This window comes from Drosophila novamexicana, unplaced genomic scaffold, assembly GCF_003285875.2.
Source record: "Drosophila novamexicana strain 15010-1031.04,08,12 unplaced genomic scaffold, DnovRS2.1 tig00000308-arrow-arrow-pilon, whole genome shotgun sequence".
NCBI classification, from domain to species: domain Eukaryota; kingdom Metazoa; phylum Arthropoda; class Insecta; order Diptera; family Drosophilidae; genus Drosophila; species Drosophila novamexicana.
This window is the reverse complement of record NW_020824799.1, coordinates 655,038-678,787: the sequence shown is the minus strand read 5'-3', so window position 1 is coordinate 678,787 and position 23,750 is coordinate 655,038. Positions and strand designations below refer to the sequence as shown.

Sequence of the window (23,750 nt, the reverse complement as noted above, 5' to 3'; positions counted from 1 at the left end):
CCTTCAGAGTATAGTTTTTCTACTACTTGTACGCAGCTAGTCTAAAATATATATACCAACTATTCAGACATTGATATTCAACAAACTTTCTTTTAAGTGGAATCTTTAGAAGATATTTGATTCTCTTTAGGTCATGCACATCTCATTTTTTAAACATAAATAAATGTTACTTTTTTAGCTAAACGTTCATGTGCATATTAAAGGTTCTGTTAAGTGCTTTTGTATAAGTATACATCATTTGCCAAGATAAACAGGCTTACCAAATTTGAAACTCTTGACCCGAGACTTACATAGCATATATATATTCAAATATCTGTATATGATGTCTGCTGCTGTAGCTGGTTTTTATTTGGCCGTAATTTATCTACTTGTATCCAGCAAATATTTCATCCTAAATTCATATTAAATATTTGTATTAAATTTTGCATTCTTCGTCCAACAAGAAGCAACAGGAAATTCATGAACATTTTCTGACACAGCTGCAGCTGCAATTGCAACAGCAACAACAAAAGCAGCTATAAAGTTTTATGATATAAAACATGCAGCAACTAATATTTTAGACGCTGCTATCTATTTTTTTTTTTTTTTTTTTGCGTCTGCCCCACCCCTACCTCCACTAAAAGAATGAGCTAATAGCGTTTGGTCATTTTTCAAAATGGCCGCCGCGTTGTGAACGCTTGAAATTGGCGGAAAGGCTTGCGGCAAGCGCAGCGCGCGACTCTCAGCTCAGAAATAACTTGTTTGAGCACACTTTCACACACACACTCACCCACACACACACACTCACGCCCTTTTTATAGTGAGTGGTGGCGTTGTCGTTAGCTCAAAGTTTGTTGAAAATTTTTATCAGCACGCTGAGGCAATGACATGACCGCATCACACCGACACGGACATCAACAACAACGCCAGCAGGACCAGACGCAGCAGGAGCAGAAGCGGAGGCAGGACCCGCATAACCCCAACATGGTAGCTGTGTCGACATCGTCCCTGGCATGTGTGCCGCACATACTAATATGCCGTTAGTTGGCTGCCCCTGCTGTTGCATTCCTGATATAATTTTCACCCAAAAATGTTGTATCATACTTTTTCAATGCGTTTTCAGTTCATTGCAAAGGACAAGCTTTGTATATTTCATATAAGAATATTATGCTTTAATCGACGACTAAATTGCTTAATATCACACAGCTGCAGTGAAACTACAAAAGTTTATTGACAATAACTTATAATCAATAATTATCCTTATTTATGGAATGTTATAGTAAAGTGCGAACGCGAAAGCGTACAATTGTACCTTCTTGCTGAGAAAACGTCTAAAAACTAATTGATTAATATACATTGTTGTTATATACAGCTCAGGGTTATGTGAATTTTTAGATGTCTTTCCCCCACTGCTACAAGGCTGAAAGAGAAAAGGCTGAAAAGGTAGACGGCTTTGACGGTAGATTATATTCATGAAAACCTACATGAAAAATGTACAATCGTACAATAAAATGCAAAATAAAGCACAGTTATTGCGAATTGCTGGCCAAAGAGTATACCCCTATATCTCTCTAAATCTCTATATCGTTTTAAATTGCAACGAATATTTAATACTCTCCTTCAATGCATAACACTTTTCGAGACAAAATTATAATAACCTCTGCAGGGGTATAAAAATAGCACCGTCTTTTTAGGCACTAGATCCTGATTTCTCCACTTTCAGTTGCCTGTATGAACTGGGCTATTTAGACAGTTGCCGAAAATATATTAATTATTATTTTACCATAATGAGGGCACGTAATAATAAAAGGTATTTTAATTTTTTTGACTGCTTGGACGTCACCTATTTCATACATGTTTTGAAGATATTTATAAGACTTTTTGTTGCAGTCAGTTGCAGGTTCTTTAAATTGCATTCCTTGATGGACTTGAAAAGTCTTTTCGTTGAATTATTTTTTATTTTATCGAGAATTTAGTTTACAAATATTTGGTTCTACGAACTGTAGCTCAGTTTATTGCAAGAACTATAGACGGGTATGATTTTTTTTGTTTGCTTCTTTGCCAACTGTCTCTCACTCTTCATTCTGGCTGCATTAAAACTGTGTTGCATTTACGCTTCAGTTACGTCTGGGTAGAACAGAGAGATACACACAATAAGGCGCACTGCTTAAGTGGTCCTATTATAAAGGAAGGCAACTTCTTTGTAATCATTTTACCAACAGCTTCGCACACACAGGACGCACCACACAAGCCAACTAACTAACCAGCCACCCCGTCAGTCAGTCAGTCAGTCAGTCCGTCTGTCTGGCAACCACTTTTTGCCAAGTTTATTACTTTTATGCGATTATGTGTCACGTGTTAGGGTCCGTGTCCCTGTGTGTATGTGCTGTTGGATCTGATGCGCTAGGAGACTAGACAGTGTGGCTTTGTTATTATTAGTTTCATATAGCACAGAAGTGTGTGTGTGTGTGTGTATGTGCCATGGGTTTCTGCTGAAATTAATTGCAATTATTTATGGCCTTTAATTTACTCATGTTTTTTTCTTTTTCTTGTTTTGGTACGCCTGTGGATTTGTGGCATACTCAGTGGTCTGGCGCTTGAGCCAATCATAACTCACCGCTTACGCTTTTTCTATAGTATGAAAACAAACAAATTTATGGCTAAATTAGAAGTACGCATAAACTCTACCATAATCCAGTAATTTGCCATTCTATCACAATTTTGGTCATTTTGCCTGTGGCTGTCTGCCTTCCATGAGATTCCATAATGATAAGCGAAAATGTTCGACATACACTGTTATACGAATAGAATTCAAATTTACTGATTGGCACTTGCAATTGTGATCACTAATGAATATTGCCATCAACTGCAGCTGGCAGGTCGCTGTGCATTCATCATGATATCCCCTGGAGCGTTACACATACGCAACGTTGTACCGACAGCAGCAGCAGCAACAGCGTTGTGCAAACCAGAAGTTTTACACCAAAAACTTGATGGTAGACTAGAAAAAATTAGGAAAAAATGAAACTGTTGGTATTCAAAAATCATCATCGTGTAGGTAACAACATGCAACTGGGGAAATCTGTGTAGCGTGCGAGCACGAGGTCTGCCATCCAAAAATGTACCTGTATCTCTGTGTGTGCGTGTGTGTGAGCATGTCCTGCTGAGCTTAGATCCCTGTCTGCGGTTGCTGGCTAAGCAACTAGCGTGCCGGTTGTATCTACCTCTTTTACGGCAGTCTGCCTGTCTGCTTCTTGTTTCCTCAGGCGTGGCTACATGTAAGTTGGTTATATTCGAAACGAGTTAAAATTAGCATAGTTATAGCCAACGTGCAGGGCCCGTCGACTGTGGCTGTTATGGTCCACTGGCAGCGTCTGGTTGCCTCGTTCCTGACTTGGTAATGATGTGAAAATATAATGAACTCGGCAGTTGCGAAATTGAATGAGTGAATTTCCTGCAGCCGCAGTTGCTGCTGTGCTTAAAACGTATCATTTTAAGCATTGCACTTGATAGTCGCATTAATTGGGTTAGTATGTTGCTTATAAATGGCTAGACCAAACTAACTTTCGACGCCTAAAAACCATACTGGCGACACTCATCAGTTGATTTTTTCCATTTCTCGCTCAATACTATTGGCAGCTCGTAATTCAGGTCAGCTGCGTAATGCGTCGCTTAAGTGCCTATAAGTATGCAATGCACTTTGGCCCTGCCACGGCTAAGGGCTCAGAATGCGGCATACAGCTACAAACAAAAAAACTCCACACAATCACGTGGCCATGCAGGTGTATGAAAAGCTGTTTAGACCGCCAGCAGGCAAGAAGCAGCGCACAAATGTGTGATGCCAGGCCATAACCCATTGCCCCCGCACGGCCCGCGGTGCTGCCCACCTGCCCTGTTTACCTAGCCTATAAAGCGTCAGTTGGTAACAGCAGCTCAAAAAAAAAAAAAAGGACAGAAATGAGCACACGTGGCCAGCGAGTTGCACGCACAGCATCAAAGCGTCTGAACGCAAAATAAAAAGTAAAGTTAAAGCTGTGTGGTGAAAGTGAATAAAAGCACAGAAACATAAATTTTTGTAAGACCGAAGACTGAATACGCTTCTTGCTTAAATACAAAGAAATAATCGAAATCTGCCTTTAGTCCAAATTGTATGGACTGTATTCTTAGTGAATCTTTGAAGCTATATGTTGGCAGCATTTGAGCTTTCGAGCAAGATGGGACCTTTATAATAAAAAGCATGTGGTGGCAATCCAAATCGCAAACATATATTTGTATCAGTTCAAAGGGTCCTCTTAAATCCGTGACATATACCATGACAGAATCAAAACACATTCAGTTAGAGCATCAGCAGCAGGCAGCAAGTGACACAAAAACCGCGTTGGCCTAGCCCCAACGCGTTCCCTGGTCGGACTCTGTTGACCTAAAAATCTAATTTGGCGCTTGCTCATTTCTGCCATCACTTTTTGTTACGTTTGCCACTGCTGCGCCTCTTTGTTTATTGTGGAGCAGCCTCAAGCTAGGTAGCATATTCTTTGATATAAAAATATCTGCGCAGTATTGCGTCCAATTGGATGCAGAAATAAAGATCAGGGCATGGCAGTTCAGCGTAAAATGGTACTGCAAGGAAATAAGAGGAAATAAATGCCAGACAAAAAACTGACCTAGATAAAACGGATGTCCTATTGCTCCACTTGATTTCCTCTTTCGTTTGCCCTATCAAGGCTGTCCAGCCAAACACTTCAAATATAATTTCTGAGCACTTTTACCTACCGAGTGCCGGGCTTGGCAAAAAACATGTCTCGAAGTTATTTAATGTTACATATGCTACAAGAACTTTTAATTGTTCTAATATGTTTAAGTCTGGAGCTGATATTTATTCATTAATAAATTTTGTTTCAATTTATTTCATTGCAGGTAAGCTATTGTCATTGCGCAAGTCCCTAATTGACGTGAATAACAAGTAAAATTTTACTGGGTAAATGTACATAATATGTGTTAAATACTGGAGCTTAGATGTCTTGGTTTATGCAAGTGCTGTGCCTTATTTATTTACCATAATTTGCTAGGTCATTTAAATATAGAATTGCCATTTAAATATCTCGAGGTATTCAATAATTAAATGTAAGTCGGATTTAATAGAATTTGAAACACACACAAAATCAAACGAGCAGATTGCGAACATTTTCCAAAAATTGAGACTGAATGTCAATTGAATAATGAAAACTGAAAGAACGAGTCAGTCGAGTTTTTTAGGCTTCTGTCACTTAATAATTCAATGCCAGTAAATGGAGGCCCAATTTGGCGGCCTTCTGCGATTTAGATTCTTTTTTAAGTTACTTATATTCATTTGCCTCGCAAATGTCACAGGCAAATCTGTACCGAAATATGCGCTAGAGGGAAGTGAAAAAACGAAAAGCTGTGAAAAAATAAATGGAAATTGAGTTAGCCGCGACAGGCTGGCAAAATGATAGATGAAAGACAGGAAAGACATGTGAGGGGATGTAGAAAAATTAGCGTAGGCTTCAAAAGCAATCAAAATGACAACTTAAGTAGGCTTCTCAGCAAAAATTGAAAATATACGACCGAAACAAAAGCCAACAAAAAAAAGTTAAAAAAATGAATATATATAAAAGAAGCCTGCCTCTTAGAGAGGGGCTTGGCGTTACAGCAAGGTCAACCCTTGGGCTGTTTGGGCTGTGAAGCGACAAAAATGTTGAGAAACGAGAGCTCAATTAGGGCTAAATTGTATTTAGCTAATTGAAACGCACAACTCAGCGCAATGTAAATTTTGTGTATTTAAGTTTTTTACCAACCGAAGAAAACAAATTTAAAATGCGAGACATCGCTGCTTCGCTTTCAAGTGTCCGGTGAATGTTGACAGGAGCTGCCAACCGTAGCATTTTGTCAAATCGTGCGTTAAGTTTTAAAATGTATACGCCACGCCCACATTGGGCAAACAAAAGATGCGCGGTCGGAAGACCCTGAACCAAAAAAAAACCCCAACCCAAGCAAGACAGAGATTTGTTGGCCATGCTCGGCAGGGCATATGGCCAAGGAATCTGTTTATGTGCGTGGCAAATGTAAAATGTGTACTTAAGTTACGTCGGCCCCAAATGCGCATTTAACTTAATCAAGATTTTAATATTTAAAGAATTTCCAAATGTCACGCTTAGCGAGGGCATGGGCGTGGGCGTGGCCTCGGCCACATATTGCTCGCACCCGCCATCTTATCTTATATATTTTTGTGTGGCTGCGGGCCGGGCATAAAAGGGTTTGTTATGGTTGGGAACAAATAACATTATCTCTTACCACATGGCAGTTGCCACACTTCAATTGGTTGCGAAAAACATACAAGACATGGTCCATGAGCCTCCCACTCAGAAGGAAGACAACCCCAACAACCTTAACGCCCAACTGAATGCTCGACATTATAAATTTTGTTGTCTGTGTGTTTTGAAGAAAGTTTTGTGGGGCTTTTTGCGGCTGCTTGTCGACTTGGGTTTAGTTTTATGTTGCACTTTTATCTATTTCGACGTTTATGTCAGGTTCGTAGGTACTTTGCAAAAATCAATGTGCTGAATGACACAAAATGTTAAGCTGGACAGAGTGCAAAAACAATCCCATAAAAGCTTTTTGATGCCTTCAAAAGAAATGCTTAATATTTAAAATGCATTTCAAATATGCTAAATACACATCGAGTTGGTATCGAAACAAGTTTTTAGCTATACAGCCTCCTTCCTACATACTATCCAGTATGTAGCCAAAGTCTTGAAGTCGTAATATTTTTGTCATAAGCAATATGATTGCTTTACTTCAGCATATTTAAGAATCGCTTTAAGCGTGCGCTTCAGTCAAAATTTAACTTGTCTTTAACCTGAGAGATAAGTTTTATGCGTTTCTCTTGTCTGACGGCTTCAACTTTGTCGTAGCGTCGACAGTTTGTAGCGCTCTAACGCCCATTTAAGTGAGAAAGTTACACACAGAAATCAAAGTTAAGCTCGGGACATGAACTCAAAGATTTGCGCATTACACACACACACACACACAAGTATGGACACATAATGTGCTGTGCGGTTAAAGAAAGCGCTTTATAAGTAAGTGTGCGCATATATATACACTTATACATATGGGCAACTAGGTCCACACTAAAATCCAGCAAAAACTTTTCACAAGCCTCGCCAGAACTTGCTCAGGCTCAACCGTAGAAAATGAACCGGCACGTCTTAAAGAAGACCGAGGAGAAATCAGAACGTGTGTGGGTCGCTCAAACGCTTAATGGTGACGGTGTCGTAAATGGCAAGTCAAAAATCTACTTGCCAAATACTTTTAGCTCTCAGTGTGCGCCTCCGTGTGTCTCCTTCTGTTGTGGATAAGCTGCCCGAAATAGGACTACAGAAAAAAATAAAAAACTACACGTGACAATCAACATGCCAACATGTGCTTGCTTCTCGCTCTTTGTCCATTGTCTCTTGTCGCGCGTCTCGTGTCTCGTGTCTCTCGCACATGCCGCACCCCTGCATTTTCCCGGGGCTTTATTATTTGTGCCATAGTTTTGTGAAATAAATTTGGCAAGTTGCTCTTTGCATTTTATTGTTATGGGCTGTTTGCCTCCTTGTCTCGACTGTCTCATAACTTGTTATTGTCGTTGTTAACATGTTGTATCTTTGAGATACTTTTCGTGTGTGCGAGTTCTGTCCTTGCCTTGCGTAATTTGGCTATTTTGGCAGGAGCAACTTCCACAGCCACATCCACACACAAGGACATTCACATTAGTCCAATTGTCTGCTTTGTTTCTAGAATTTGAAGATTTGCTCCTCGTTTGACAATCAGCCCCCTTTCTTCGCTTTGCCCTCCCAAATGACACCCTTAGATGTATATAGAGCTCTGGTTGTCAGCTGTGCTCATAATTTATGTATCTCTCAGAGCGCTATTTAGTCTGCTTCATGTGCGATTTAATGTCGTTGACTATATATTTATAAGACATCCACTTACCATTGCATAACTGTAACTGCTTACAGGAATTACACATATTAAATGCTAACAGGCTACGCTAAGTGAGTTATATACAAATTAAGCAGCTCAGAGACCAGATGGAAATATATTTATTTGCGTGTATTTGATGATATATGACTACATTCTTTGATTTTTATTATGATCAACATATAAGCTATGCAATATAGTACTTGCTATTCATCTAACATTCCAGTCATGCATAGTAGTTGTAATCTTCCTTCGATTTGAGACTCTATTTCCATAAGACATATCAAGTGGGACTAAATATACTCAATATACCATCTGAATACAGAATATCAAAACATGTACTTAAAATGTAAAGGACCCGACAGTCAAACGCTTAGAAAAAAAATGTTCATTATTAAATTTCATTAGGATTGGATTTCGTTGAATTCCCTAAAATTATAATGGATTTTGAAGAAATAACCTATCGAATTTTCTTAAACTTTCAAAATCTTTATATATTTTCTCTTTTTATATTCCCTATATTCTTTCAAATTTGTATTCAGCACAAACATATATCTAGTTCTTAAGTCCATTAAGTTATTAAAAGGTTTATTTTACTTTTATAGAATCTTATTAACATCGCACAATAATGGCTCCTATTGGTCGGAGTTGAGTTTTTGGTATAGAAACCGAAAATTAGGCGTGTTTTTTCAAGGGTTACAATCCCCTTACTTAGCCTTCCCAAAAAAAGCTGTTTTATTGTTTGGGCTCATTTCAATATGATAAATATGAGAAAGTTTATTAGATTTTAAACATGTTTCTTCTTTGAACAATTTCATATATACACATACATACTCGCATATACATACATGCATACGTGAAGTTTTCTACATGGCTTGTTTCTATAAAAACAAAAGCAGCTATTTTCATTTAAAGAGGTGTCAGAAAACACATAAGCAGCAGAAACAATGCAAATGAGCAAAGTTTTCACTGTTGAGCGTGAGGGAAATGAGAAGTCTCTGAAAACGCTGCTGCGGTTCTGTTGTTGAGTGTGTTGCCTGTTTGATGACAGGAAAATGTAAATAATTTAATTTCAAGTAACTGCGGTTTTCTCGGCAAAATCATTTTCAAATAAATAAACTAAGCGAGGCAACAACTGCCTCCTGTCAGCCATAGGAAGCTATCAACAGCAGCAACAACAACAGCCCAGCACTTATTGCCTTCCAGTAAAGAGTAGAAACACAGGCAATTGCGATATAAACAGCCATCCAAAGACGTAATCCTGTTCCTGTGTGTGTGTGTGTGCTGGCTGAGAGGGGTGTGGCAATTGAGAAAGTGCGCGACGAACTTTGGAATTTGTGTATTTTGCGCCAAACCGCAACACTTGAAGTGCGCCACTTAGGCCAACAACTTTATCGCTTAGAGAGCGAGACAGACAGAAGGAGAGAAACAGAAAGAGCAAGGGAGACAGAGAGGAAGTACTTTTAAATTATTTTACTTGAAAGTGGGACAGGCTACATCCAGGCAAGCAAGACAATGGAGGTAAATTGCAAAGCAGTCAGCAATTTGTTTATTGAATTTATTAACATAATTGACTGCTGCGAAAATGCTTATGCAACATTATGATTAAAAAAGTTGAGCACTTGCAGCTGATGCTGAGCCCACAGGACGGCTACTTGATATCTGGGAAATCAGTAGCATTTCCGCCAAGTCGGTTGGCCACATCTTCCGCCAGCCAAACTAAGATGGGTGCTTATCCTTTTTGTGAGAACGCACGTCTTGAGTTCGCGCTTTACAATCCAGCCTTTTCCGCCCACCAACCATCACCCACCCACTCTTAATTTTTTTGCTCCTCCTGCGTGATTGATGATACTCATTTGTGTGTTGTGTTTGCGTGTTGTGCAGCTCGAATGCGCGTTAGGTAAAATCATTTCGCTTAATTTTAAATCAGTTTACCATTTGCTGCGCGCCGGCTTCTCAGACCCCGGTGACGCGGCGGCGGTTTAATATTGTTTATTGCTGCGGCGCGTGCTGTATACTTTTAGGCGCCTGTCGGCCAAAGTAATTTAGTCGTTTGTTTGCCCATTTGTTGTTGTTGGTTTTCTTCCTGTTTATAATGTTTAAGCACACTCACGGGTAAAGTTAACTGCAAGTTGCCAACTTTATTAATGTGCGTCTCGGTTGGGTTTTTATTTTGTTTGCTTCTCTTTTTTTTTTAACTTTTCAATAGACTGTTCTTCTTGCTAATATTGTGGCATCTTTATATGGCACAATGCTCGTACGCTTGAAAAGTTTTGCCTGTGCCCTGCTGTGAAACCTTTTTCAATATATTGTTCATGTTTTGTGAAGTTACAATATGCTTGGCGAACGTTCTTCAGCAACTTATAACCTGCCAGTTACTTTATCCTACTGCATCCGAAAATAACTAAATGTTGCACAATACGTCCAAGAAACTTATAAAAAGGAACTGGATTATGAAACTCTCTTCCCCTCTATGGCATAATATGAATTATGTATTGATTTTTAAGAATTCAGCACAGTGATGAACTAATTTTTGTTTTCGATTTTTATTTCATATAACTTATTAAAAGAAAGCAATCAGTGAAAAGTACTTACTGGCAACACCCACATTCAGTGCGTCCACTTATTTTACAAGTTAGTAAGCCCCACCCCACCACCAAGTGGTTGCTGCATACAACACTAAGCGCCGCCCACTCGCCCCCCTCACTGTGTGACCAAGAGACACAAAACTCGCGAGCGTTGCCATCAGCAACGGCAGCATAATATTTTTCTTGTAAAGTGGCAACAAGGTTGTCGCTGTTCCATTTCGCTTCAACGCCATTAAGCACACAAACAAAAACTGTGGAGAGCTGCGAAAAAAAAATAAGAAAAAGGCTAGCATTGCACATACAAATTATATTTGTATTTGTGCTGCATTAAAACTTGCAATTTTTTCCCACTATTTGCCGCCCCGATGCATTGTATCCCCTTTTAAACTGGTCAGTTTTTTTGCAGCTGCTGTTTGCGCTTTTTCTGCCCAGCTTCATTGTAAAATTGCAGCTTTTTTGTGCACATTTCATTAAAAATTATGTGCCAAGCCACAACCCGACCACAAATTGGCAATTTATTTCAATAAATTTAATTATCCAACTATAATGTTAGCCCAAATGTGATTTACACTCAGCTGACCTGATGCTTGTTTGTGTTTACCCCAAAAACTCCAGGGGCCTTGAACAGTTTGCCGGACTATTTGTCTTTTTAATTGCACGCTAACAGGCCCGCAAGCACGTGGCTTACCTCCAAAGTCCACACGTCGCGGCCAGTTTGTAAAACTTCCATTACGTATTTATAATACGTTTAAGCGTTACACACGTGAGTGGTGCCCCCGAAAAGGCAACACCGGGCATTGGCACGACCAGTGCGAGTTTTAAAAGTTTATCTTATTGGGGCCAAAAAAAGGCAAGATTTCTCTAGTCAACAGTGTCCGACTCTGAGATGCCCTCGAACTTATTATTGTTTGTCATTTAATTCCCAAATTTAAATGAAACAATTCCATTTTCCTTTTCTTATTGATGGTTTTCTGAAGTGGCCTAGTTATTTGGGCTAAAAAGCGGCGAACAGCCAGCTTCGAATCTCACGCTAGTGTAGTTCTATTTATAGTTTGTAAGTATATCCTATGTTAATTATTGGTTATAAATTTAATCTCTACTTGAATCTGACGTTTGCCATATTAAGTTAAATAAATGCAATATTTGTGCATTGGCTCTCGGTCTACCATTCTCTAAAGCAATAATGGATTTGTTCGGGCTTCCGTTCGGTTGTGTTAGGGGTTGTGGTAAGCCAACTCAGCTGATCGTCCATGTTTTGGTCACCTTATGGGCTTCAAAATGCTTTCGTCTACCTTTTATATTAACTCACAAACCACGTATACACTTTTTAACCCATTTTCATTTGGTACAGGGTATAGAAACCTGCATCGGCAGCTTCTGTAATTTCTGGGGCATGCCATAACAAAGTTTCATTTACTGCGCTGATAATTTGTTAAAAGTTTTTTCGCTTGTTGGCTTAGGCGAGCTCTTTGGCCAATTGGGTGTGAGAAAAAGTTGGACGTCGGCTTAAAATGCCCATGTACTCCAATTTATGTCTATTGATTACTTGCAGAACTTGCATTAGCTTAACCAGCTGGCTGGCGGGAGTTAATCAATAGAACTTGGCAAACAGTTTTCTTGGCCCGTCCTTCACTTATATTTAAGCGGGTAAATTGCATTTCTTGGCTTATACTCAGTTTGCCTAAGGCATTGTTAATTTAGTTGCTCCTATTATTTCAATCGTTTTTTCGCTTTTCTCATAAGAGTAAGCTAGCAAATAGCTGTCGCTGCATTTAATTAATACTACAATTTCTATCCAACCACATTTTTACACTTCCTTTCCGCACTGAAAGCGGGCGGGTAACTGTGATCCTGGGCAAGCTTAGAAACGCCTTTTGCGTGTCATAATACTTTTCCCTTTCTCTATTTATTGCTGCCTGAACCGGAGCTGCATACAAAAGCTGAGAAATGGCGCATCAGAAGCGGCAACAAACTTTAATTAGTTATGCAAAGCGAGCGCTGCTCTGGGACATTAAAAAGAAGCACATGAAAAATGGAAACCAAGCTTATAAAAAAGCCTTAAATACAGCGGTCACTCTGGGCGGGATACATATAAATTGAGAACTCGGGAATTAAAACACACAAAGCCATGAAATAAACTGTAAAGCGAATTAAGGCGATATACACACACATACACACGCACACAAACTTATTCATAAGCTCAGAGCACTCATTTGCATTCATAAATGCTTCTAAAAGCATGTTTAATTGATATACCTGAGCGCACTCGACTAGGAGTTGCCCTCTAAAAAGTTTTCAAATAATTCAACGAGTCTTTAAAAAATATATGCAGCAACGAGTTTAACTGACACAAATATATATTCAACACTTATACAATTGGATATGTAATCGAATTCAAAAAATAATAAATTGAAAACAAAATGTATTATAGGGAAAATAGTTGAATCAATATATTGATACTCTTTCATATTTTGCGTGTAGCGCATTAAAAATGTCATTTACCTAATTTGCGAGCAGAGGCAAAAAATTCTGTTAAAATAATTTGCCTTTAATTTTATAGTGGTAATTCAATAATTAAACGAACATATGCAAATTGTGGTTGTGAAATTGTGTGTTAAGTGGGCAACGTGTAAAAAAGTACTTATTTAATTACGCCAACAATTACCAATAAATAAAAACACAAATTTGCGCGTGCAAAATTTAATATTATGCATGTAAGAGCCTCGATTTTGAGCTCTGATCCTTGCCTTGCCACTAAACCTTGACAGCAGCTAATTTAAATTAATACCAAGAAATAACTTTAATTTGACTTAATTTGCAGTATTACTCTGTCTTAAGGACTTGTATTCCGAATACTATTTAGTTCAATGTCAAAGTTTTTAGCCTTCGATTAAGATGAATATTCTAATACTTTTGCTACTTTAGCTAGCGAAACTTGATTGCGAGTCAGTTAAATTGCTTAGTTAGTAGTTCCGGAAGTTATGTTTATGTAGGTCTTATTAAACATACAATTTTAAATTCGAAGAATCTTACTTCATGCACTTTAATAACAAATAACCTTATTGCTATCTTGAGCAGCCATTGCTGCTGTTGTCGCTCTGCATCTGGTGCCCTCTTTGACAATGCTCTTCATTACATCGTTTCCATTTAGTCAATTTGTCCAGTTGACCGTGATTGCGCATTTTTCAATACAGTTCCTAAAGGTCCTACAGTTTAGTCATGAGACACGATGTACATGGACAAATGGAAATCATGAATATTTGCAATGGTTCAATTAAAGTGCATTAATGGGAGCCAAATTTTGATAGTTTTATTTTTCCAACGTTTATTTATACATTTTCTGGAACTATTAAAATATAATTTGCCTTTATCTTTTCTCGACTGCCCTTAATATATCTTAACTCTTATCGTATTCTCTTTCCGTCGATCTGAAATCTTAACAAAGCCCATTTTAGTTTGCTAGTTTAGAAACCAAGTCTGTGTAAGGGTATACAATTTTCCGCACTATGCTAATTTTTTGTTTTTCTTCTTTGCCAAATACTGGCAGAGGGCTTACTGTTTGCTCTTGTAAGTATTTTTGGAACGTTGCCCATTGTACAGGACGAGTACGAACTAGCTGGACTACGACTATAAACACGTTTAACCAGTTGCACTTTGTCTTCCGGGAAAGCTCTCTCTGTCTGTGTGTGTGTGTGTATTTATATCCTGTGCAGCAATTCAATATAGTTATTGTGTTTCCTTTGACTTGCTGCTGTTGCCGATGCTGCCTTTGTTATTGTTGCTGCCGAAGTTTGCATGCAGCTTATTGTCGCATTGTTGCCATTGTTGCTGCCACGACGTGACATTACTGGGAGCCAGGGCCTGGGCGCACAGCCTGCACTGGCTGCAGGGGGGACAGGCTTTCTTTGTATTTCCGTTTTCATCATACTTCGTGAAGATATTTAGTAAGTTAATTAAAATTTTTGAGCAATTAGCTGCACGTTCTGCCACACACTATTGCCAATAGCTAGCTTTATTTTGCCAAGAAATTAAGTTGATATACTCAGAGGGGAATATTCTAGTTAAGGGATTACAAAATTGTTTTTTCAATTGCCAACTTTACCAAATATTTGCAATGAATTTGCCAAATAAATACAACAGTTTTCCTCATATTTCGGTGAAATTTAATTTTAGTTTGTACATGTTTTATTTGGCTGACACAACCAAAGTGAAAATATTTGTTTGCAAACCAGACAGACGAGCATGTCAGCCCCAATTATATGGTGAGCCTTAAACTTTGTCAGTGCAAACGAAAAACGAAACCGAAAAAGAAACTATCAACCGCAATTTGCTGTTTGCGCTCTACAAAGCATAAATCTACATGCCTGAGCTTTGCCCAAAAGCCACACAAAATATGCATGTGATATGCTTAATTATTTATCATGACTAATTTAAAAAGTCGCTCAGAAATGTCCTGAATAAACTTTTGCTGCAGCTGCCTCACGAAAGTATCTGCTTATGAGCAGCCCAACATACTCTTGAAAGGGTGATCCCAGATACACATCAGGCCAGACATGTGCACACTCAGCCAGTGCAGTCTGTATGCCAGGACTAGACAAAGTTAAAGTAGTTGCAAAGTGTCGTCGTTGCCATCATCATCGTGATGATGAGCTTTCCCGGCAACTTGTTACCTACAGACCACTGCAGCCTACACCCCAGAGAATGTCGGGCACACAAACTCGTTTATATTTAATAAACAAATTAAACTTGCTCTCTGTGCAGCTTGTTCATTTTCTACATACAAATATGAAATAAATTGAGATTTTTAAGACCTCCTCGAGTCAAAGAACTTTACAGCCCAATTATTAGGTAAATTGTGTGTTTCTTATACCTCAAGCACTACTAAAAGAATATTTAAATAATTCTTGCCAAAGAAGGTATAGAGCCATATACTTATAAGATGCTATTTCATTGCCCTTCACAGTCCAAGTTGCTTGCTTTAAATGTTACACATTAATATTTCTCCTGTTTTTCGCTTCAACCTGCCCGTTTTTTCATGAATTAACAATTGTATCAAGTTACATTTGTGTTGTAATGTGTATTTTAAAATGAGTATCAAATCCATTGAATTGATAACCTAAACTAGAATCAACATTTTTCGCTCATTTAAGGCCAGTTGCTTGCACCTTGAAGCCGGAAAATAAACTTATGCTTATACAACCTTTGACCCGCCCCAAGAGGCGTGTATTTTGCAGAGTTTGACAAACGTTGCAAAAGCATATTCATAAAGATTTTTGAATATGAGTTTGATTCCGATCGGTATGTAAATAACATACTTTGCAAAAAAACACGACAAAATGGAAAAAATATTTTATTTATTTATTTATTTACGTAATTAATTATTATACAAAAAAATAATATAATAACTAACGGGAGGCCGTGCTAGCTAATAAGGCCATCGACTGGAAAAAATATTTATTAGCCTTATATTAAAAACAAAGAAAGTAAAGTTTTTGCATATTTTCTATAAGACGCATTCATTTGTAGAAGTTGATGGATTCTTAAAGTCCTAAAGCATTTAATTTGGATAATATCTGTATAGCGGGAATGCACTCGACAGAGCGCGGCAAGCCTGCAAGATATTTTCCATATTTGCTGTGGGGAATATACATACTTTTTGGCGCTGTGCTGGGATCACGCCCACATTTCCCGGCAGCAAACATTTCTCAATTATTTCGGAGCAACGTCGTGTCTTAGTCCGAGGTAGTATGTGGAATTTTATTATGCCCGCAAGGATATGCGCTCCGAAAGGCGCAACCGCATTTTATTTATTTCAATTTAGTTTGTGCGAAAAAAAAAACAGCAACAAAAAATGGGGGAAAAAAAGTAAATAAATAAATAAAACATAGTAATGGCATAACACATTTTGCTGCTGCCAGCTTTTCCATCTTTGGGCTTTTCTCTTTTGGCTGCGCTGCTTTATGAATTTTAATGAGCGTTGCCTCGTTTGCTATGCAAAATATTTGTGCAACAAACGTCACGCAAATCTTCAATGCTTAAATGCCAGATGCTGCTCTCCTCTACGCCGTCTACTCTGACTTCTGCACCTCTACTTGGCATATTTTACTTGACTTAAAGCATGCAGTTTCCGTTTCGGTCCGTTTTACTTTGCAGCGTTGAACAAATTTTGTGCCAGCTACGCGAAAATAGTTGCCAACTTGGCCAATGTGCCAACTGGGCCGCCTTTGTTGGCATTGCTAAATGTTCGTTAACGTGGCGCATAAATTTGTTGGCCAACAAATGTTGACTGCTTGCATATAGAAGGAAGAGGTCTCTTAATAAATTCACATTTAAATATTTGCTTCATCTACAAAAAAAAGGGTCGCTGTCTTCTCAACTCTTGGCATCAAATAGTTAATATGGCATACAACAAAAAATTTGCGGCTCTCTTTAGGCCGACTAACGCAGTAAAAAGTATGAGTAAAATATAATTTGTACTTAGATTCATAATAAAGAAATTTAAAATAAAGAGATTTAGACTCGAATTGTCGTACCCGTAAAAGCATGATTTTACAACAATACAGACTAAAATCTATTGTAAAATATAGTAAAGTTTACCTAGTGAAAATTGAACCCAGTTATTAGCTGATTTAAAAATATATCACAGTGCTGTCAAAACAGCCCCCGGGGACAGTCCCTAACCCGTTGCTCTACTGCCCAGCTGAAAATTGGCTAAGAGCTTAAAACTTTGAAAATATCAAACAAAAATGTTGTTGCTCAACACTTTTCGCTAAATATTGCAGCAGCGCGATGCAATTTTTAATTACATATATTTTTACAACAGTTTCGTATTGCATTTTTCCCATACCTGTATCCTTTTTGTTTTGCCATGCACCGTGATGTAGAAGTATTATATAAGCAACTATGCTGAAGCGGATGCCCAGCTTAAATGGAATTTAATTAATTAATTTGCCAGAAACATATTTGCATAGAAAATGTCAACGTGCCGCACAGCTGGCCAATTGAAATGCAGCCGGTAAACATGGCGTATGATTAATATGCATTTAACACAAAAAAGTTGTTTTTATTTATGGGTGCTGCCGTTGAACTTTCCGCTAAAGCCAGCGTGGCAGACACATTGAAATACACAACAACTGCCACTCTGGGGATTTGGGTTAATAGCCGACTCGTAGCCCGGACTACATAAAAACAACAAGAGCGAGAATGGTTTTGACTATGACCGGAGCCGGCTACAATTCCAGGTGCGGGGACTGCGCCGAGGTGCTCGGGCGTACGTGCAAGCCTCACAAAAATAATGGCACCGTTTGTTTTGTTCGTTTGTGTTGTTTTCTTACGCCTGGGCGGCATAGTCAGAAAACAACTCAAGTCAAAGGCAAATAGGAGCAGCAACATGAATGCTGAGGGTGATTGCGGGCTGGACAGGAGCAGCGGGCGCAAGGCAATTGTGACACACTAAGGCACAGACAAAGAGAGAACGAGAGCTCACCTGCAGGCTGCAGCAGACAATAAAAACACAGACAAAGGATTAGGAGTGGGAAAGTCATGATGGGAAATGGACAAGTCACTGAAGACAGATATGGTCACAAGTAAAATGAGAGTCGGATCCGAACAGATGTGGACGTCTCATTGTGGATTATGCTACACCCATTGTGCTACTTATGCTTAGCAATGCGATACGATGGAGCTTAGGAATTTTTGCTGCTAAGCGGCTTTAAAAGGGTTAAGAAATCTGTCAAGAATTTAATGAGAAAGTCTCTGCTTTGCTTGTCTTACTATAAGATGTATGATTTACTAAAATGTAGTTGGCTGACATATTATCGCCATCTTGTAACTCTCTTAACCATAGTTGCCCTTAAAGCTGTTACACAGCTAAATGGAAATGATGATATGCCCTGCAGAAGGGTCACAAGCACATAACGAGCCAGGAAGGGGTTGTCCCTTTGAATACGAGACAGCGAAACAGTCGGCACGACAATAACAACTGGGGAAAAACAATGTAGGCGACACGGGCTAAAAAAAAATATAATGCTGACTGGCAAGGGAACAGGATGCAAACCCAAGCTGTAAACTTGAGCCACCTACTCAGGCAAAAGATGCCGAGTGGCAGTGCCACAAAACAAGTCCCAGCGTGGGCGAAACTACGATACGACTATTCGCCTGGCCTCTTTATGAGCTAGCTCTATGTCCTATAAAGGAAAAGGAACTAGCCAGGTAAATGCTGGGGGCTTTCCAAAGTAAATTAAGCCGAGCACCGAGAAACTGTAAAATCTATACGGGACTCTTATAATTTGGACACAGGAGCCACAACGTAAGGGTGGCTGACTACCAAAGCCCACATTGAACTCTGCACTGTTGGCTGCTGTCCGCAGCTGAGACAGCAGGTCACCAGCTTGATGTGGCTGTGGCTTTTGGCCCACTCGATTCACCTGCTAAACGTAGCTTGTTAGCCGATTAGGAGCATGTGGCAGTGTGGTGTGTGTGTTTGTGCTGTTTGCCCTCTGCTCAGTGCAGCGTAAGACTGACAGATAAGTCAAGGACAAGTGCAGCCAAGCTTATAGGGAATACAGATAAATTTCAGCTCATAGTTTGTAGCCTTTTCCAGCTGGCGGTCTCACAATTTCTTTTCTTTTGCAAATACTCGTTTGCCTAGTTTCTTTTAAGATTATGTATTTTTGATTTGAGTTTTGCGTTTAGTTTTCGCATTTGTCTGCTCTTTTTATGCTTCAACCATTTCCCATTGCTTTGCTAGGTCAAAAGAAGAGTTATACAAAATGTATTGCGGTACAAGTGCATTGCAATCTGTAACAAAATATTTCTTGTGCAGAGAAATACAAAATAAACTTTTCTAAAAAGCTACATAAGTCTATAAAATCGACTTAGGCACAAATTGTGAAGATAAAAGAAAATAAATAAGAAATTTCGTGCATCCAAGATTTTTTCAGAAATCATCCCTAAACAGCTGTCCCCAAAAAAATCAAAGTTTCAGTGAATAAATAATATTTTTCCGTTTTCTTTCATCGTCATAAGAGTTTTCTTTACTATTAATAGTTGGATTTTGATGTTGCTTCTTTCCTGAATGAACACAGTGAATAATCAATAATATCATACTATCAAATAGCATTAAATTTCGCTTTCAATGTATATAAATTCATATCACACTCTCGCACACACACACACACACAAGCACTGACACTCTAACTCATGTGGCGCGCAGTCAGGCAGATAATATTTACCCTCACGTAACTCATCCAAATAAAGGTAACACCTGAAATAAACATAATCAAATAAGCTGAAATAAGCGGTAAGCAAACAACCCAAGCACATTTTGTCGTTCGGTGAAAATCAAATTTCAGTTTTCTCTTCCTTTACAAATGTTGTTGGCAGCGGCAGCTAAGGTCGGCCATAAAGGATTTACACGCATGTGAACAGTCGGCTGACTAAAATATGTAAAATGCTATATCAACATGGTTGAGCAGCACCACCAGGGAATGAGTCCATATCGAGGCCTTTTTAAATTTCTTGTCATTTTTGTTTTGAGTCGTTTAGTGGGGCGGTCGGTAGAGGGGCATGGCTGTCACTGCCGCTTGAGCGCCTCGGGCGAGCCCACTTGACAGCTCGCCGCCTGTCCTTGTCGACAGGCAGGCAGGCTGCCAGCCAGCATAGGCTGTGTGGGTGAAGGGCGGAGGACGTGCCTGGCCAGTCTTGTTAAACATTCGTCACTGCCTCAGTCGACACCACTTGCTGATGTGTTTATTATGTGCCCCTAATATATTTATGAGGGCGTTATAAACGCATTTCCATTTTATTTGTGTGTCTGGGCTGCTGTTTCTTGATATTTGCCTTGCCATCTTTTTCCTGTTCTTGTTTGTTGCTGATGTTTTCTTTTTGGCTGCAGCGCTATTATTTATGAGCAAACAACACCCAAAGGTATTTTCGGCTCACTCAAAAATTTGATTTCATATTCATGCTGACATCGCATACGAGCTTTCACTGCCATCTTGCGAAAGGCCCCAACAAAAATTTATCATACGCACTGTGGTCGACTGTATTTTCCATGAATTTAAGTTTACTCCTATGGGAATACACATAATAAATGCATTCATGGTGCATATGCTTAATCAAATAAAAAGAATTGACAAAAAACTAATTACATATTTAGATTTTAGGAACTTTAGCTTTGTGTTTTGCTGTGTAAAGTTTTTATTTCTTAGCAAATTTAAATTTGTGTCATATATGTCTTTAAAGCAACTCTTAAGGCTTTTGATAGTTTTTTAAATGTTGGTTCCTTAACGAGTAATTATTAAATGTTAAACAAAGCGACCTCGATGAAACGCAAGCGTTGTTAACAGCAACTCATCCGCAGGCAGCCAGAGGTGGGCGTTGGACTACGTTCACGCATGGCATTTGAATTACATTCTGCTATATGCCCCACGCAGTGGGCCTGCCTTGCGGGGGAGGCTGGAGCTTGGCTTTTACTTAATTGGGGCTTAAAACAGCAAAGTGCACTATACACAGATTCACATGCACACCCACACACACACTCATATGCATGGCTTGAGATGGCAGGGGCTAGCAGCGGAAATGTGAAAAATGAGGCAACAAAGCATGATGAAGCACACACACACACACACACACACACATACACACGCACATAAAAAAAACTATACTTAAGCGGATAATAGCTGCATTTGTGGCTTTCTAGTAAAACCTGAACCTGAGAATGGACTACTACGTAGATACCTTAAAAAAACCTTACTCTGGCAAGCAAAAGGTATTAAAAATAACAAGTTCTTATATATTGTGCGTGTGTGTGTGTGTGTAGTTGTGTCGGAAATTGGGGTCTTTTGGCGCACAAATTAGCAGCATTAATCTATGAGAGAGGAGGGCAGGGGTTGACTCTATGATAATGGCCAAGCGCAGCGCGACAAACTGCTGTTATTAGTGAAGCTGCCGTTTCCACTGGCATTTTCTCCTTTTAATTGATTTAATCGGCTTTTATACATGTGCCACGCCTCCATACATAACCGCCTTGTATACGCAGAGACGGGCTGCTCATTAAAACTGCTTGGTTTTTCTGTAGATCCCCCTGCGGAATGCCTCATTTCCGCTCTATTGGTGTATAAACAATTTTAGCGCATTAATTGAATTGCTCTGTTTGTATGTGTGCGTATGTGCGTGGGCTGGCGTGGGCGGGTATGTGTGTGTGTGTGACATGCATAAGCCAAATTAATTGTAGCCTCGTTTCGCACAGCATCCTAGAAAAAACGTCGTCGAATTTTACGCCCTTTGACTGCTTGGCTTTATTTATTTCTTTCGTTCTTTCTATTTTTTCCCCATTGTTTACATGCAACAAAAGCCATTGGCGTCCTAATGAAGGTTTAATTAGCAAACAAACACTCTCACACACACACACACACACACACACACACGCACGCATGCACGCATTATTTTAGAAGCCATTTCCTGTGCCCTTCTATTTTTATATGTGCGCGTATGTGCCACTAATTCCAGTTTTAATTAGTTTATTTGGCACGTTTTGTGTGATTGATTGATTGATTAATTCAATTAGCAAAACTCGCTGCACTAGAATGTTCAGGCGACAAGCGCCTACTGTGAACGACTTTGGCGATACAGCAATTAAAAAAGCTTTAAGTTAACAGAGAATTAGCTAAATCACCGGAATTATATATGAATCCACATGAAAATTAGTGTAAAGTTGAGGGTGTGATACTTGTAAATACCCTGTAAAGCACTACTACAGTCTTCAGTCAGCCCCTGCTCTGATATTAAATTTTATGTATCTAGAGTCGAAGATGTTTCCTTTCATACGTTACAAATATAATGACAATTATAATGCCCATTTAAGTTGCAGACCGAACATATTTCATACGGTTCATAATAAGAAGCACTGGGAAAATAGCTTATGCCGAGTATGGTCAAAATATCTTGATAAACAAAATAGTTTTTCATACAAGCAACTTATTTTTGACCGATCGTTTCTATCTGGTATAATGATCCGATCCAGTCGGTCCCGACATATGTACTGCGTGCAACAGAAAGAGGGACGAATGCAAAGTTTCAGGACGATAGCTTTAAGACTGAGAGACTTTTTCTCATTTTTTTTTTAATTTTCTCAGATTTATTTTAAGTTTAAAGTGACGGACAGACATGGCAATATCTTTTCCTAAGGTATGCATCAAATAAGTCTGGTCGTAGTCCCTTTCACCTCCACTAAAACAACACAGCATTGTTAAGCATATTGTATAAAGACTATTGTTACCCAATAATAGAGTTTAAGTTTGGTGTTTCGACATGGGGTTCCCTGGCAGAATTTGTTCTGTGGCTGGCAACCCCATGTTCGTATAATCTTAGCTAAGAACTTAACGTTTGCAGAACCAACCGCATGACCTCAGCCACAGCAAAGTTAAAGCCTTAAAGCCCCATAAAACCTGCCTTAAAATGCACAAGACCAGGCAACTACACACATATAAATTGAATATTAACATATATATATATATATATATATATATATATATATAGAAATGTGTGTGTGAGTGTGTGTTTTGTGGGTGACTTAACCAACAAAGCCACAGAAAATAACTGGGTATTTTTTTTTAAGGTTTTTGGGTCCAAGCAGAGCACAAAACAAACCGAGAGGCGAAACATTTTTAAGCCTTTGCCAAGCGGGTTGACAAATAACACACCTGCCACAACACAGATGCCAGGTACAGCTAAATATGAGACGCACCGCAGCTTGACATCTAGTCAGGGTGCGGCGTCGAGGGGTCGGGGCTGACATGCGGTTAATAATTGCAAAGCGAGAAGGGGCCGGATATGGGACACGGACTGCGAGGCGCTTAAAAACTTATCACTCATGTTCAAAAGTGCCGTGAAAACGCCATGTGTGTGCCATGGGCTACATGCTGGACACAATGGCGTTTAGATGGCCTACGCCCCGTGCTGGCTTATTGATGGCATGCTCGGCAATTTCATGGCTTGCTTGTTGTGCTAAATGGTCGCCTTTTAATCTAGCCCCTGGCTGGGCCAGATCGTTGAACTGCCACCATTGTGTGGGTTGCTTTGTCTGAAATGCTTGCAGCCGCTTTGCATATCACAGTTTTTTGGAATATGAAACAGGTGAACGCACGCAAACAAACACACACACACACACGTGTATACTTGCAGAGGGGATGTGGGAAGGCA

At 39.2% G+C, this 23,750-nt stretch overlaps 1 protein-coding gene across 5 annotated transcripts in view; it reads left to right on the top strand.

Moving 5' to 3' along the window:
• LOC115759659 (dystrophin) overlaps positions 1–23,750 on the top strand; it is a 184,243-nt gene that overhangs the window by 112,113 nt on the left and 48,380 nt on the right. The gene's annotated exons all lie outside the window — the stretch shown is intronic.